At 42.2% G+C, this 17,768-nt stretch overlaps 1 protein-coding gene across 4 annotated transcripts in view; it reads left to right on the forward strand.

Moving 5' to 3' along the window:
* The first annotated feature begins 472 nt into the window (after positions 1 to 472).
* Positions 473 to 17,768, forward strand: part of zgc:109889 (uncharacterized protein LOC553542 homolog) — a 67,404-nt gene continuing 50,108 nt past the window's right edge. The window contains exon 1 of one of the 4 annotated variants that reach the window (XM_046329055.1): positions 473 to 717. The gene's annotated coding sequence lies outside the window, so the exon portion shown is untranslated. The remainder of the gene's footprint in view (positions 718 to 17,768) is intronic. The other 3 variants (XM_046329054.1, XM_046329056.1, XM_046329057.1) reach the window with 3 other exon arrangements.

Below are 17,768 nucleotides of genomic sequence, written 5' to 3' on the forward strand. Positions count from 1 at the left end.
ATGAGAACTTGTTCTCAACTAGCCTACCTGGTGAAATAAATAAAAATAGTGCAGGGATTGGCAACCCTGGTCGTGGAGTGCTGCAAGCACTTCGTGTTTTTTTATTTAACCGACCTGGAAGACCAGGTGTGTTAAATTTAGGCAATCGTTGAACTGGTCAATTAGCTCAGTTGGTCAAGTGTGGTGCCTAGTTTGAACAAAATCCTGAAGTACTCCAGGGACAGTTGCCTTCCCCTGCTATAGTTTGAGTATTCGGCTTGCTTTACATTCCTCGTAAATAGGCCTAAAGAGTAAGGGAGTAACACAAATATATTTATTGCACCTCGCGGTACAGTAAAACGTAACCGCGAGAGAAGCAGGGAGCGCTTGCTCATCTCTGTTAACTCGCTTGAGGCTATTAACAAGGGGTCGGTCGGTCCGTCAAGTCTCCGCTCATCTTAGTTTTCAGTGACACGCATGCGCACTAACAGGTCTTTGGAATCTAATGCAGCTCGCAGTACAGGCTGAGTCGCTGCCTTGGAAACGCCACACATGCGGAGCACGAACTGGGGGCCCAGATTTCAGAGGCTTCTTCCTCCACTCTTCTCCTCCATCCATTCCTCCCATCAGCAGTCAACTGGGCGGCTGTGCCACCACTGACATGGACCCGCGGAAATGCAGACAATGCTGAAAGAGGGAGAGTGAAAAAGAAAATAACTTGAAGCGGCGCACAGGCAGGTAGGCTAAAACCTGGTGATTTAAAATCCGCTTTGCTTGTCGTAGCAGACGGTGTAGCAGTGGTCGAACAGTAAATTAGCAACATTAGGGAAATAGCACGTTTGTCGACATACATTCGTAACATGGGTGTGTCATTCAGATTGCCTGCCTGCAACAGTATTGCGCTGCAAGTATTTATCCGTGAGAAAATGTTAACATTTGTGGCCGATTCATCATACAATGGATTCAAAAAAGCAGATCGGAACCCGAAACCGACTATCATTTGATTGGCAGACATGTTCTGTTTCCCTATTGAATTGATTATTTTACCGTTACAGTTCATGACACGGAACTGTTAAGATTCTTTCTTTCTGAATTGATGTATTATTGTGCGTGGTAACAAATATTGACGTTATACAGGCCGATATCCTAAGATATAGACTTTAGTTTAGGCTACTACAGTAGTACAGTGGATTTGACAGCCTGCCGTCCTGCCCGCACTCCTGTCCAAAACAACTGGCTATCGTTGAAGTCTAGAACAGACTAGACTTGTATGCCCTGTATAAGTATTCAAGCACAGGTACTGGTTCGGTTAGAAGGTGCCAGTAGAGGCATAGGCTACACTAGTAGTGTATTACCAGCTTGGTTCAAGGGTTTAGTGTAACAGATTATTCTCGGTAGAGCCTGACTCACTGTCAACAACCTTTACCAGACCGGCCACTGCTGTTGTTATCTCATGCTGTCCAAATAAAGTTTCACAGTGTGTCAAACGTTCTGTTGTAGTATGTTGTTTTTGTGGGGACCTTGTTGTTTTATTCATGTTTTTATTGTTGTGTAGACTAACTAGTGCTTTGTAACATTTAACCACTGTTTTGCTGGCGGCTTCTCCTGAGCACAGCTTGAATGACCTTTTCAAGAGATTAGGGAGTTAAAGCTTATTTAGTGTAAATGGACGCCTGCTTTGTGTAATTATAGGTTCATGATAATGACATTTGTGTGAGTGAAAGGGCTTCAAAACGGCTTGATAGTATCTCATTAAATTGGTAGACATTTTGTAAACCTGCAGATAGAACACTTGAACTGGAACTCAAATATCTGAAATGTTAGAGGATATCCTTCACTATGAGCACAAGGTGTCGAAAATACACCTTTTTGTTTCAAAATATTTTGAAAAGGCTTATTTTCAATGTCTTGTGCTCACTAGGTTGTCTTTGGTTACAGTATTAGCCTTGTAACAGTTGAAGACAGTTATTAAACAATTGACCCTTTGCTAAGCCCTACCCCAGAATTTTGGGAAACCAATCACAGCTCTCAAAGGGATAGCAACTATCGTCTAGTCCAACACCTCACCAGAGGTGGAACAACCGGTTCAAAAATGGTGTGGCAAAGTTCATGTCTTTTAAGGAAACTCCAGGCCCCAGATCTCATGACCTGGTCAGGTAAAACTCTTGGTCCTATTGGTCCTATTCGTAGGATATGACAAAAGTTTATTATTATAGATAGCTTCCCTATTCAGCTGTGCAATGACTAGGGTTTTTGGTGTTGTGAATTGGAAACACTCTTCCTTTCACTCCCTCCTCTACTTCATCTTCCTCTGTATTCCCTGCTAAAGCCACTTTCTATCACTCTAAATAAGCTTCTGCCTCTAACCCTATGAATCTCTCTTCCACCTCCTTAATCCTCCAACCCCTCGTTGCCAGCGACTTTGTCAAACAAGTTGACGACATCCACTCCTCATTCACACAGCCTATTGAGTCCACTGGTCCTACTCACCCAGAACTACCCTACGCCTTAACATATATCTCCCCTCTCTCTCCAGATGAAATTCTGCAACTAGTGAGGTTCAGCAGCCCGACAACTTTCCCGCTTGACCCCATCCCCTCCTCCCTTCTCCAGACCATCTCTGGAGACCTCACTTCCCTCATCAACTCATCCCCTCTTGACTTTAGAATTGCCAGAGTCGTTCCCCTCTGATATAAAACCAACGCACCCCTCTGATATAAAAAATGACAGACCGGTATCTCTTCTTTGTTTTCCAAAACGTGATGTCTCTGAACAACTCTCGCGATCTCCCTCAGAACAATCTTCTTGACCCTAACCAGTCAGGCTTCAAGACTGGTCACTCAACCGAGACTGCTCTCCTCTGTGTCACAGAGGCTCTCCACACTGCCTAAGCTGACTCTCTCTCCTCTGTTCTTATCCTCCTAGCTCTATCAACTGCCTTCGACACCATGAACCATCAGATCCTCCTCTGCACCTTCTCAGGGCCGGGCTTCTCAGGGCCGGGCTTCTCAGGGCCGGGCTTCTCAGGCTCTGCACACTTTTGGATTGCATCCTACCTGGCAAACGAGTCCGACAAGGTGTTGTGGAGAGGATCTGTGTCCTCCAGATCTCGGTTCTAGTGAGGTCCTCTTCTCTGTATAAACCAAGTCACTCGACTCTGTCATATCCTCACATGGTCTCTCCTATCATTGCTATGCGGATGACACTCAACTACATTTCTCCTCCCCCCCCCTTCCGACACCCAGGTGGCGACACACATCTCTGCGTGCCTGGCAGATATCTCTGCTTGGATGTCGGCCCACCACCTCAATCTTGACCTCAACAAGACGGCGCTGTTATTCCTCCCGAGGAAGGCCTGCCCTCTCCAAGACCTCTCCATCACGGTTGACAACTCTACAGTGTCCCCTTCCCTGAGTGCAAGGAACCTTGGCATGACACTGCAAAAATCAAAGCAGTGTCTCGCTCACATAGGAAGTGGCGCAATTCCTAACCCAGGCACTTGTCATCTCCCGTCTGGACTACTGCAACTCACTGTTGGCTGGGCTCCCTGCTTGTGCCATCAAACCCCTGCAACTTATCCAGAACACTGTAGCCCGGTGTTCAACCTTCCCAAGTTCTGCAATGTCACTGTGCTCCTCTGCACATTCTACTGGTTTCCAGTCGAAGCTCGCAACCACTACAAGACCATGGTACTTGCCTACGGAGCAGCAAGAGGAACTGCCCCTGTGTTTGCTGACTTTACTATGGTATTCACTATGTTTTTGTGGACTACATATACTCTAGTATTTACAGTTTACTATAGTACAAATACTGTAGTAAAAAAGACTGGTATATATTATAAATTACTGTAGCGATTTTTCAGAATGTAGTATTCTGTTGTTTTTTTGTGTGTTGTATTTGACAAGAAAATTGGGGAAACTTATTAGAGAAATGCCAAAATGGCACATAACCTAAAGGTTATGGACTGGGTTATGAATGGAGAGTTTAGAGCAATTGCTTTTTTTCTATAACCTGTATAGAACACAATATATGGTCTATACTTGGCATGTAGGTTTCTTGAGTGCCACAAATTGGTATATGGGGGAGGGGAATGGGCAGGGCATATGTAAATAAAATACTGTAGTATTGTAGTATAAGTAACATTGTTTTTGTGAACTGTAGAGTTTTTTTCTGACATTTTTGTAGTATTTTGTTCAGTGTTCTACAGTATACTATAACATTCTATACTAAGTACTACATATGATTGAGGGATACTACAGTGTATAGTATACTTTAATTTACTACAGAATTCTATAGTAAGTACTGTAGTATTCTATAGTAAAATGTAGTATTATGTGGATCAGCTCTGGTATTGTACTCTGAAGTTCATAGTCAATGCATTTACAATGGGGGGGGGTCTATGCATTTTCAGTAGGGGGCACATGTTGGCACAGGGTGCACATATGGTCAAGAGGCCCATTTTCTGGGGACTGGGTTTCCCAGCTACACTAAGTTGAAAACAACTTTAGTGTTTGGGTGTAGGGTTTCACGTTTTGGGGGATATTCAGTGGAAACTTTCCATGGGAATACATTGTAATTAATGTAAACATATGCAAATTAATAATAATGCCATGTCGATGTTTTTTTGCGTTGAATATATTTACCATATCATATGAAGACAACCTTCTACATTATCATAAGTAAACATAATTGCAAATGATTCAATCCTTCCAATATGAATAAATAATTTAGTTATGAATTGAACTTTAATTAAATGAGATGACTCTTCACATGGGATGATTTCACTGAACAACAAGAAAGGGAATATTGAATGATCCCCAATGACCCATTGCATCTCCCAAAAATATTTTCAACATACATCTGTGAAATGATAGTCTAGAAACTAAAGCTTTGGTTGTATTCCTTTCAGGCTTCCTCAATGTCCACCTCTTGAACATCAGACTCTGAGGCCTCATCCCCACTCACTTTCTAACCTTGTTGAAAAAGCCTCAAATTTGCCCAGATGGTCACCAATTTTTCAACCCTTGTATTGGTCAGCCTGTTGCTTGCTTTGGTGTGTGTGTTCCTAAACAAGGACCAGTAGCGCACTGAGGTGGCTGATGTTGGTTGGATTTGGAGGATGATGGAGGCAACAGGGGAAAGAGCCTCAAGATCCACAAAGTCCCTTTTACCAGGTGGCTGAAGTGATATAATAATAATAATAATATATGCCATTTAGCAGACGCTTTTATCCAGATATGTTGACTGCCATATTGCATCTCCATCCCAACATCCTTGCTTGGAAGCATACTTCGCCAGACTGCCAAGAACCTTGCCCTCATCCAGGTCAAGGTGGTGAGACACTGTAGTGATGACACCATAGGCCTTGTTGATCTCTGCAGCAGACCGGCTGCTCTTGCCAGCATATTTTGAGTCCAGCATGTACGTATGGGCTTAAGGCAGAGGTCTTCATGCTTTTTGATGTATTTCAGAACTGCAGTTTCTTCTGCTTTGGAGCAACAGTGAAGTGGGCAGGGCAGTACAGATTTATTCTCCTACATCTGCAAGCAGAGTCTGAACATCAGACAGGATGGCATTGTCTACCTCAATCCGTGCAATTGCTACTTCTATAGTTTTCAGGCAACTTACCACTTTCTCCCAAAATACATCTAGGAGGATCTTCTTGAAGGAGCTGTCCATATCGGCAGACTGTCATATGGCCATTTCTTGGAGAGACTCCTTCCCCTTCAGAGGACTGTCAAACATGATGATAACACCACCCCAACGGGTGCTGCTGGGCAGCTTCAATGTGGTGCTATTATTCTTCTCACTTTACTTGGTGAGGTAGATTGCTGCTATAACTTGATGACCCTTCACATACCTAACCATTTCCTTGGCTCTCTTGTAGGGTGTATCCATTGTTTTCAGTGTCATGATGTATTTGATGAGCAGATTCAACGCATGAGCAGCGCAGCCAATGGGTGTGATGTGAGGGTAGGACTCCACTTTAGACCAAGCAGCCTTCATGTTCGCAGCATTCTCTGTCACCAGTGCAAATACCTTCAGTGGTCTAAAGTCATTGATGACTGCCTTCAGCTCATCTGCAATGTAGAGACAAGTGTGTCTGTTGTCCCTTGTGTCTGTGCTCTTGTAGAACACTGGTTGAGGGGTGGAGATGTAGTTAATTATTCCTTGCCCACGCACATTCAACCACCCATCAGAGATGATTGTAATAGTCTGCTTTCTCTATAATTTGCTTGACCTTCACTTGAACTATGTTGAACTCTGCATCCAGCAAATGAGTAGATAAAGCATGTCTGGTTGGAGGAGTGTATGCTGGGGGAAGAACATTCAGAAATCTCTTCCTATACACTGTCTGTGAGCAGCATAGGTGAACTAGTTGCATACACAGCTCGAGCAATACATTCATCAGCATTTCTCTGACTATGTTCCTCCATTGTGTCAAAAAACCATGAGCTGTTGCTACTGATAAGGTGTCTGATTCATACTTTTCACCTCAAATAGAAGTAGAGGCTCACATCAAGCAACCTGAGGGAAATGTATGCACTTGGCCAGAGGATTCTTCATCTTTGTTGCATTCTTCACATATGATTTAGCACACTATTTAGAAATGTACACAGCTTTTCCTTCTGCATTAGCTGCAGTGAAATGTCTCCACACAGCAGATAGTGCCGTGTCATTTTCCTGTAAAGATTAGGAAAACACTGAGTAAAAACAAATAAAATTCCATGTACAGATAAATAGTTAAGCAGTAAGATTAAACAACTCCTTTGTAAAATACATGTTTTAAAATTAAACATATTTGGGAACAGGTGAATTAACACTCCTCAGTTAGCAGGCTCAAGCCAGCTAAAACCCATGTTTTAGTTTTTGCTAACTTGCAGAAATTGTTAACAAGTTAGAAATGATTTAAACACACTTTGCTGTAGGCTACTATTTATTAGTTAACAAAAAATATGTACAGTGGGGCAAAAGTATTTAGTCAGCTACCAATTGTGCAAGTTCTCCCACTTAAAAAGATGAGAGGCCTGTAAATTCTCATCATAGGTACACTTCAACTATGACAGACAAAATGAGAAAAAAGTATCCAGAAAATCACATTGTAGGATTTTTAATTGATTTATTTGCAAATTATGGTGGAAAATAAGTATTTGGTCAAACTTTTGTTATCTCAATACTTTGTTATATACCCTTTGTTGGCAATGACAGAGGTAAATGTTTTCTGTAAGTCTTCACAAGGTTTTCACACACTGTTGCTGGTATTTTGGCCCATTCCTCCATGCAGATCTCCTCTAGAGCAGTGTTTCGGGGCTGTTGCTGGGCAACACGGACTTTCAACTCCCTCCAAAGATTTTCTATGGGGTTGAGATCTGGAGACTGGCTAGGCCACTCCAGGACCTTGTGAAATGCTTCTCACGAAGCCACTCCTTCGTTGCCCGGGCGGTGTGTTTGGGATCATTGTCATGCTGAAAGACCCAGCCACGTTTCATCTTCAATACCCTTGCTGATGGAAGGAGGTTTTCACTCAAAATCCCACGATACATGGCCCCATTCATTCTTTCCTTTACACGGATCAGTCGTCCTGCTCCCTTTGCAGAAAAACAGCCCCAAAGGATGATGTTTCCACCCCCATGCTTCACAGTAGGTATGGTGTTTGGATGCAACTCAGCATTCTTACTCCTCCAAACACGAGTTGAGTTTTTACCAAAAAGTTCTATTTTGGTTTCATCTGACCATATGACATTCTCCCAATCTTGGATCATCCAAATGCTCTCTAGCAAACTACAGACGGGCCTGGACATGTACTGGCTTAAGTAGGTGGACACGTCTGGCACTGCAGGATTTGAGTCCCTGGCGGCGTAGTGTGTTACTGATTTGTAGGCTTTGTTACTTTGGTCCCAGCTCTCTGCAGGTCATTCAATAGGTCCCCATGTGTGGTTCTGGGATTTTTGCTAACCGTTCTTGTGATCATTTTGACCGCACGGGGGGAGATCTTGCGTGGAGCCCCAGATCGAGGGAGATTATCAGTGGTCTTGTATGTCTTCCATTTCCTAATAATTGCTCCCACAGTTGATTTCTTCAAACCAAGCTGCTTACCTATTGCAGATTCAGTCTTCCCAGCCTGGTGCAGGTCTACAATTTTGTTTCTGGTGTCCTTTGACAGCTCTTTGGTCTTGGCCATAGTGGAGTTTGGAGTGTGACTTTTTGAGGTTGTGGACAGGTGTCTTTTATACTGATAACTCGTTCAAACAGGTGCCATTAATACGGGTAACGAGTGGAGGACAGAGGAGCCTCTTAAAGAAGAAGTTACAGGTCTGTGAGAGCCAGAAATCTTGCTTGTTTGTAGGTGACCAAATATGTATTTTCCACCATAATTTGCAAATAGATTCATTAAAAATCCTACAATGTTATTTTCTGGATTTTTTTTTTCTTGTCATTTTGTCATAGTTGAAGTGTACCTATGATGAAATTACAAGCCTCTCATCTTTTTAAGTGGGAGAACATGCACAATTGATGGCTGACTAAATATTTCTTGCCCCACTGTATGTCATATAAAATCACCTCACCCAGTATTGTAATCAAAACTTACCAGAAAGCATATAGTCCTTGGCTCAGACAGTGTAGTAGTGTGGGCTCAATATAATCACATTAGTGTGCAACGTCTTGAAAATCAGCTGTACATGTGATGGGAGAATGTACTGTGCATGCAGAGGTTTGCAATTCCATTGAATTGGGGATAGTTTAACCAAAATATGCCACAAGACCTAGAATTGCCTTATGTGTATCCCACAAACAAGGTTCACTGTTATAAGCTAACTTTATTTGATGAGTTTTGAGCAAAAATCCCAGGCTTAACCTCCCATGGAAAATTTCCAGAAATTTCGCAGAATCTTTCTAACACTTTGCAACCCCAGTTGAGTGGCAGTCATTCTGTCTTTTTTGTGGTATTTTATGTAAGTTCATTTTGTAGCAGAATAAAATACCAAGCCAGTACTAATGCAAACTCAATGCAGCCTGTGACTTAGGAAATATGGCAGTTCAGATATAGACAGCTAGTGTGTTTTATAGTGTTGTTTGGACTACTACAGTTCTAAAGAGGCCAATCAACACACTGATAAGGACAGAAAAAGAGGGAATTGGAGTCAATGTGTGTGGTCTTGTTCTTCAATCCTTGAGGGGACATAAAATCCCCCAAAAGTCTCCACAAGGATAGTAAAACATGGAAAATTCTCCCTTGTGGGGACATTTCCCACGCCACTATGAGGACAAAGGCTATTTTAAAGTTGGAGGTTAGGTTAGGAGTTAGGTTTGGGCTAGGTTTACTTGTTAGGGTTAGGGGATAGGGAACATTTGGATTTTGAATGGAAACACATTTTAGGTCCCCACGAGGATAGGAAAAAACGTGTGTGTGTGATCCAATATTTCTGGGATGGAGATCAGGTGAGGTCAGAGTTGGACAGTCAGTTTTTTGTTCCTTTTCCCTCATCCGTCAGCAATGTTCCTATCAGACTGCCTACTAATGCTCTCTCGTTCTCTCGCTCTCTCTCTTGCTCTTTCTATCTAACTATTCTGCATACTCTAGTAATCCTGTATTAGGACACCACATTTTAGCATTTCACGCACCCCGAATTTCTCTCAACAGTGAGTCAGGTAAATACACTGCATAATATCATAGGCTACATCATCTACTTGTATCTAACCAAACTTTGTGCATTGTTGAGTAGATTGGTTTGTGAACCGACCACTCTGTTGTACCCCTGCAGAATTTAGCAGCAGCAGAGAGAATGTTTAACCTGTGTGTTGTGGTCTTAGGCCCAGTCTGTTAAAAAATAAGAATGTCTGTGATGAGAATTCCAGAAGTGCTCTCTGTAGTATTGTGTTCCGTAACTAATCTGTTTCTTTAGTTGTACAAATTGTACCCTATCATTTCCTATTTAGTGCGCTACATTTTACCAGGGCTAATCCTGTGTAGTTTAGTACTTTTTGACTAGAACACCCTAGAACTCTCAACTCTGGCCCAGAAAGCTAACGTTTTTTCCAGACACACTGATAGGTGGGCTACTGTATCCTCACAGGCAATGGGAGTACTTTACCTTTGTTTAACCAGGAAGTATGTTGAGATTTGAAACTTTTTCAAGAGTCCTGGCAATTGAAAAGAAACATGGCCAGTTCTTTTGAGGAGTATTTTACTCTTCTCCTGTTGAATCCATTAGCTACTGTACGATATGATACGGTTTTGCTAGGCAAGTAGTGTATTTGTGCATGTTAGGTAACAGTGTGCAAATTGAAATAATAACCTGTATTAGCTCACGACAGACTAGAGGTCGATCAATTATGATTTTTCAACGCCGATGCCGATTATTGGAGGACCAAAAAAAGCCGATACAGATTAATCTGCCTATTTATTTTAACTTAATATAATACATCAATAAAAATCTATTTAGCCTCAACTAAATAATGAAACATGTTCAATTTGGTTTAAATAATGCAAAAACAAAGTGTTGGAGAAGTAAAAGTACAATATTTGCCGTGTAAAAAAGCTAACGTTTGAATTCCTTGCTCAGAACATGAGAACATATGAAAGTTGGTGGTTCCTTTTAACATGCGACTTCAATATTCCAAGGTAAGAGGTTTTAGGTTGTAGTTAATATAGTATTTATAGGACTATTTCTCTCTATACCATTTGTATTTCATATACCTTTGACTATTGGATGTTTCTATAGGCACTATAGTATTGCCAGTGTAACAGTATAGCTTCCGTCCCTCTCCTCGCCCCTACCTGGGCTCGAACCAGGAACACATCGACAACAGCCACCCTCGACGCAGCGTTACCCATCGCTCCACAAAAGCAGAGCAAGGGGAATAACTACTCCAAGTCTCAGAGCGAGTGATTTTTGAAACACTATTAGCGCGCACCCTGCTAACTAGCTAGCCATTTCACATTGGTTACACCAGCCATTAGGCTGATAGGCTTGAAGTCATAAACAACGCTGTGCTTGTGAAGAGCTGCTGGCAAAATGCACGAAAGTGCAGTTTGAATGAATGCTTACGAGCCTGCTGCTGCCTACCACCGCTCAGTCAGATTCCTCTATCAAATCATAGACTTAATTATAACATAACACAGAGAAATACGAGCCTTTGGTCATTAATATGGTCAATCCCGACACTATCATTTCGAAACAAAACATTTATTATTTCAGTGAAATACGGAACCGTAAGGGACGTCACCCATTAGATAAAATACCGAAGTCTAAATATTCTTGTTACATTGAACAACCTTCAATGTTAAGTCATAATTACGTAAAATTCTGGTAAATTAGTTCACAATGAGCCAGGCTGCCCAAAATGTTGCATATACCCTGACTCTGCATGCAATTTCACCTGGTTAATATTGCCTGCTAACCTGGATTTCTTTTAACTAAATATGCAGGTTTAAAAATATATACAGTGGGGGCAAAAAAGTATTTAGTCAGCCACCAATTGTGCAAGTTCTCCCACTTAGAAAGATGAGAGAGGCCTGTCATTTTCATCATAGGTATACTTCAACTATGACAGACAAAATGAGAGAAAAAAAATCCAGAAAATCACATTGTAGGATTTTTTTATTAATTTATTTGCAAATTATGGTGGAAAATAAGTATTTGGTCAATAACAAGTTTTTCTCAATACTTTGACATTGCCAACAAAGGGTATATAACAGAGGTCAAACGTTTTCTGTAAGTCTTCACAAGGTTTTCACACACTGCTGGTATTTTGGCCCATTCCTCCATGCAGATCTCCTCTAGAGCAGTGATGTTTTGGGGCTGTTGCTGGGCAACACGGACTTTCATCTTCCTCCAAAGATTTTCTATGGGGTTGAGATCTGGAGACTGGCTAGGCCACTCCAGGACCTTGAAATGCTTCTTACGAAGCCACTCCTTCATTGCCTGGGTGGTGTGTTTGGGATCATTGTGATGCTGAAAGACTCAGCCACGTTTCATGACATTCTCCCAATCTTCTTCCGTATCATCCAAATGCTCTCTAGCAAACTTCAGACGGGCCTGGACATGTACTGGCTTAAGCAGGGGGACAAGTCTGGTATTGCAGGATTTGAGTCCCTGGCGGCGTAGTGTGTTACTGATGGTAGGCTTTGTTACTTTGGTCCCAGCTCTCTGCAGGTCATTCACTAGGTCCCCCTGTGTGGTTCTGGGATTTTTGCTCACCGTTCTTGTGATCATTTTGACCGCACGGGATGAGATCTTGCATGGAGCCCCAGATCGAGGGAGATTATCAGTGGCCTTGTATGTCTTCCATTTCCTAATAATTGCTCCCACAGTTGATTTCTTCAAACCAAGCTGCTTACCTATTGCAGATTCAGTCTTCCCAGCCTGGTGCAGGTCTACAATTTTGTTTCTGGTGTCCTTTGACAGCACTTTGGTCTTGGCCATAGTGGAGTTTGGAGTGTGACGGTTTGAGGTTGTGGACAGGTGTCTTTTCTACTGATAACATGTTCAAACAGGTGCCATTAATACAGGTAACGAGTGGAGGACAGAGGAGCCTCTTAAAGAAGTTACAGGTCTGTGAGAGCCAGAAATCTTGCTTGTTTGTAGGTGACCAAATACTTATTTTCCACCATAATTTGCAAATAAATTCATTAAAAATCCCACAGTGTGATTTTTCAGGATTTTTGTTTTCTCATTTTGTCTGTCATAGTTGAAGTGTACCTATGATGAAAATTACAGGCCTCTCATCTTTTTAAGTGGGAGAACTTGCACAATTGGTGGCTGACTAAATACTGTTTTGGTTAGGTACACGTTGGAGCAACTATATGCACCGCATCGATTATATGCAACGCAGGACACGCTAGATAAACTAGTAATATCATCAACCATGTGTAGTTATAACTAGTGATTATGATTGATTGTTTTTTATAAGATAAGTTTAATGCTAGCTAGCAACGTACCTTGGCTTCTACTACATTCGCGTAACAGGCAGTCTCCTTGTGGAGTGCAACGTGAGGCAGGTGGTTATAGCGGTGGACTAGTTAGGTTAGGTTGCAAGATTGGCATTAACTCATTCATCCCAGATGTACTCGGCAACTATACAACGAGACGGGCCAACTTAGTGATTGTATTAGTACCTCACTATGGCTGGTATGTAGCTAGCTGATTGCTGTGTTATTGTATCATGTATCAGCCAATGTACTAAAGCCACTATTCAATAGAGTGGCCTGGCTTGCACTTTGCACCCCCCCCCGACTGACAAAGAATGTCACAACAAAAGAGTCAGAGTTATACAGAGTTCAACACACAAAGGTCAGAAAGCCTTATATGGAGGGGAGGGGAAAAGCATTACTGGATCTGTAGTGAAATAAACAGGTTTTTGTTAACTTTATACACACATGCAGTCTGCTGTCATGCACACATGCACACTCACACACACAGATGCTTGGGGCAGTCATGCTAACTCGGCGATATTCTCACTCGCGTCATCGATCAGGCTGTGTATTGCCCAGGTGATCATCGCTAAGGGCTGTGTTAGCATTCAAATGTGGAGTCAATGAAGTGATTATGGAATGAGCAATCAAGTTATTGATCTACTGCAGATCCATGTCATCTATCTCTATCCATATGTGCTTAGCATCTGTTAAGCTGATCCACAGGCAATCTTAACTTGTACAGTTATGGAGAAAAACTGGCCTTAGACAATGATCTAACAATGACTTCATCAGTCCACATTACTAATATGGCTGATCTAGGATCAGTTGACCCTTTTCCCGCCTTAACTTTAATCATTACGGTGAGAAACTCAATGTCCTATGGCTCTATCAGGTGCCAACATGGCAACCATTACAACATCTTAAATTCAGTTTGCCTCTCTGATATCGTTTAACTCTTTGCATCGTGTGTGTGTGTGTGGAGAGTTTCTGCCCTGGTCCCAGAGAGTGTCTGTTTTTAGGTGGATTGGGCAGAGTGTCACATGGGTATGGATGACTTGTTGCGATTGTGTTGAGGGCAACACATTTAATAGTCTCTGACGGCCGGGGTCAGAAAGGGAGGGGAACTACACACACACACAACCATAGCATGTTACACACACACACTCTCTCTGTTCATCTCTCTCTCACTAGGCCTATTGACTGTGATCACTATTCCCTTGTATACTGGTATTGAGAGATTTTGTGTGTATTCTAAAGCCCCCACAAGGATTGTAAAACAAGAAATTCATTTTCCATACAGTTGAAGTCGGAAGTTTACACACTTAGGTTGGGGTCATTTAAAACTAGTTTTTCAACCACTCCACAAATTTCTTGTTAACAAACTATAGTTTTGGCAAGTCTGTTAGGACATCTACTTTGGGCATGACACAAGTAATTTTTCCAACAATTGTTTACAGACAGATTATTTAACTTATAATTCACTATATCACAATTCCAGGGGGTCAGAAGTTTACATACACTAAGTTAACTGTGCCTTTAAACATCTTGGAAAATTCCATGAAATGATGTTATGGCTTTATATGCTTCTGATTGGCTAATTGACATAATTTGAGTCCATTTGAGTTGTACCTGTGTATGTATTTCAAGGCCTACCTTCAAACTCAGTGCTTCTTTGCTTGACATCATGGGAAAATCAAAAGAAATCAGCCAAAACGTCAGAAAAAATTGTATACCTCCACAAATCTGGTACATCCGTGGGACAAATTTCCAAACGCCTGAATGTACCACGTTTATCTGTACCAACAATAGTACGCAAGTATAAACACCATCGAACCACACAGCCATCATAACGCTCAGGAAGGAGACTCTGAAGATGCTGGGGGAAACGGGTACAGAAGTATCTATAATCCACAGTAAAACGTGTACTATATCGACATAACCTGAAAGGCTGCTCAGCAAGGATGAAGCCACTGCTCCAAAACTGCCATTAACAAAGCCAGACTACGGTTTGCAACTGCACATGGGGACAAAGATTGTACTTTTTGGAGAAATGTCCTCTGGTCTGATGAAACAAAAATAGAACTGTTTGGCATTAATGACCATTGTTATGTTTGGAGGAAAAAGGGGGAGGCTTGCAAGCCGGAGAACACCATCCCAACCGTGAAGCACGTGGGTGGCAGTATCATGTTGTGGGGATGCTTTGCTGCAGGAGGGACTGGTGCACTTCACAAAATAGATGGCATCATGAGGCAGGAAATGATGTGGATATATTGAAGCAACATCTCAAGACATCAGTCAGGAAGTTGAAGCTTGGTCGCAAATGGGTCTTCCAAATGGACAATGACCCTAAGCATACTTTTTCAGAACTGAAAAAGAGTGTGCGAGCAAGGAGGCCTACAAACCTGACTCCGTTACACCAGCTCTTTTTGTTTTTTATTTTATTGATTTATTTCACCTTTATTTAACCAGGTAGGCAAGTTGAGAACAAGTTCTCATTTACAATTGCGACCTGGCCAAGATAAAGCAAAGCGACACATACAACCACACAGAGTTACACATGGAGTAAAACAAACACAGTCAATATACAGTGCCTTGCGAAAGTATTCGGCCCCCTTGAACTTTGCAACCTTTTGCCACATTTCAGGCTTCAAACATAAAGATATAAAACTGTATTTGTTTGTGAAGAATCAACAACAAGTGGGACACAATCATGAAGTGGAACGACATTTATTGGATATTTCAAACTTTTTTAACAAATCAAAAACTGAAAAATTGGGCGTAAAAAAGTTTGAAATATCCAATAAATGTTGTTCCACTTCATGATTGAGTCCCACTTGTTGTTGATTCTTCACAAAAAATACAGTTTTATATCTTTATGTTTGAAGCCTGAAATGTGGCAAAAGGTCGCAAAGTTCAAGGGGGCCTGTCACGCCTTGGTCATAGTATTTTGTGTTTTCGTTATATATTTGGTCAGGCCAGGGTGTGACATGGGTTTAAAATGTTGTGTTTCGTATTGGGGTTTTGTAGGCATTGGGATTGCGGCTGAGTAGGGGTGTAGCATAGGTTTGGCTGCCTGAGGCGGTTCTCAATCAGTCAGGTGATTCTCGTTGTCTCTGATTGGGAACCATATTTAGGTAGCCGGGGTTTCACTGGGTATTTCGTGGGTGATTGTTCCTGTCTCTGTGTTAGTGTTCACCAGACAGGCTGTATAGGTTTTCACGTTCCGTTTTGTTGTTTTTGTATATATACAGTTATTTCATGTATCGTTGTTTTTTCATTAAAGAACATGAGTAACTACCACGGCGCATTTTGGTCCGACTCTCCTTCAACAAGCGAACGCCGTTACAGGGCCGAATACTTTCGCAAGGCACTGTATATACGATGTGAGCAAATGAGGTGAGATAAGGAAGGCAAAGGCAAAAAAAGGCCATGGTGGCAAAGTAAATACAATATAGCAAGTAAAACACTGGAATGGTAGATTTGCAATGGAAGAATGTGCAAAGTAGAAATACAAATAATGGGGTGCAAAGGAGCAAAATAAATCAATTAAATACAGTAGGGAAAGAGGTAGTTGTTTGGACTAAATTATAGGTGGGCTATGTACAGGTGCAGTAATCTGTGAGCTTGCTCAGTTTCAGACATTTTTGTAGTTCGTTCCAGTCATTGGCAGCAGAGATCTGGAAGGAGAGGCGGTCAAAGGAAGAATTGGTTTTGGGGGTGACTAGAGAGATATACCTGCTGGAGCGTGTGCTTCAAGTGGGAGATGCTATGGTGACCAGCGAGCTGAGATAAGGGGGGACTTTACCTAGCAGGGTCTTGTAGATGACATGGAGCCAGTGGGTTTAACGACGAGTATGAAGCGAGGGCCAGCCAACGAGAGCGTACAGGTCGCAATGGTGGGTAGTATATGGGGCTTTTGTGACAAAACTGATTGCACTGTGATAGACTGCATCCAATTTGTTGAGTAGGGTATTGGAGGCTATTTTGTAAATGACATCGCCAAAGTCGAGGATTGGTAGGATGCTCAGTTTTACAAGGGTATGTTTGGCAGCATGAGTGAAGGATGCTTTGTTGCGAAATAGGAAGCCAATTCTAGATTTAACTCTGGATTGGAGATGATTGATATGAGTCTGGAAGGAGAGTTTACAGTCTAACCAGACACCTAAGTATTTGTAGTTGTCCACGTGTTCTAAGTCAGAGCCGTCCAGAGTAGTGATGTTGGACAGGCGGGTAGGTGCAGGTAGCGATCGGTTGAAGAGCATGCATTTAGTTTTACTTGTATTTAAGAGCAATTGAAGGCCACGGAAGGAGAGTTGTATGGCATTGATGCTTGCCTGGAGGATTGTAAACACATTGTCCAAAGAAGGGCCAGAAGTATACAGAATGGTGTCGTCTGCGTAGAGGTGGATCAGAGACTCACCAGCAGCAAGAGCGACCTCATTGATGTATACAGAGAAGAGAGTCGGTCCAAGAATTGAACCCTGTAGCACCCCCATAGAGATTGCCAGAGGTCCGGACAGCAGACCCTCCGATTTGACACACTGAACTCTATCAGAGAAGTAGTTGGTGAACCAGGCGAGGCAATCATTTGAGAAACGGATGTGGTGATTGACAGAGTTGAAAGCCTTGGCCAGATCAATGAATACGGCTGAACAGTAATGTTTCTTATCGATGGCGGTTAAGATATCGTTTAGGACCTTGAGCGTGGCTGAGGTGCACCCATGACCAGCTCTGAAACCAGATTGCATAGCGGAGAAGGTATGGTGAGATTCGAAATGGTCGGTAATCTGTTTTTTGACTTGGCTTTCGAAGACCTTAGAAAGGCAGGGTAGGATAGATATAGGTCTGTAGCAGTTTGGGTCAAGAGTGT

Source organism: Oncorhynchus gorbuscha, linkage group LG25 (genome assembly GCF_021184085.1).
Source record: "Oncorhynchus gorbuscha isolate QuinsamMale2020 ecotype Even-year linkage group LG25, OgorEven_v1.0, whole genome shotgun sequence".
NCBI lineage: Eukaryota > Metazoa > Chordata > Actinopteri > Salmoniformes > Salmonidae > Oncorhynchus > Oncorhynchus gorbuscha.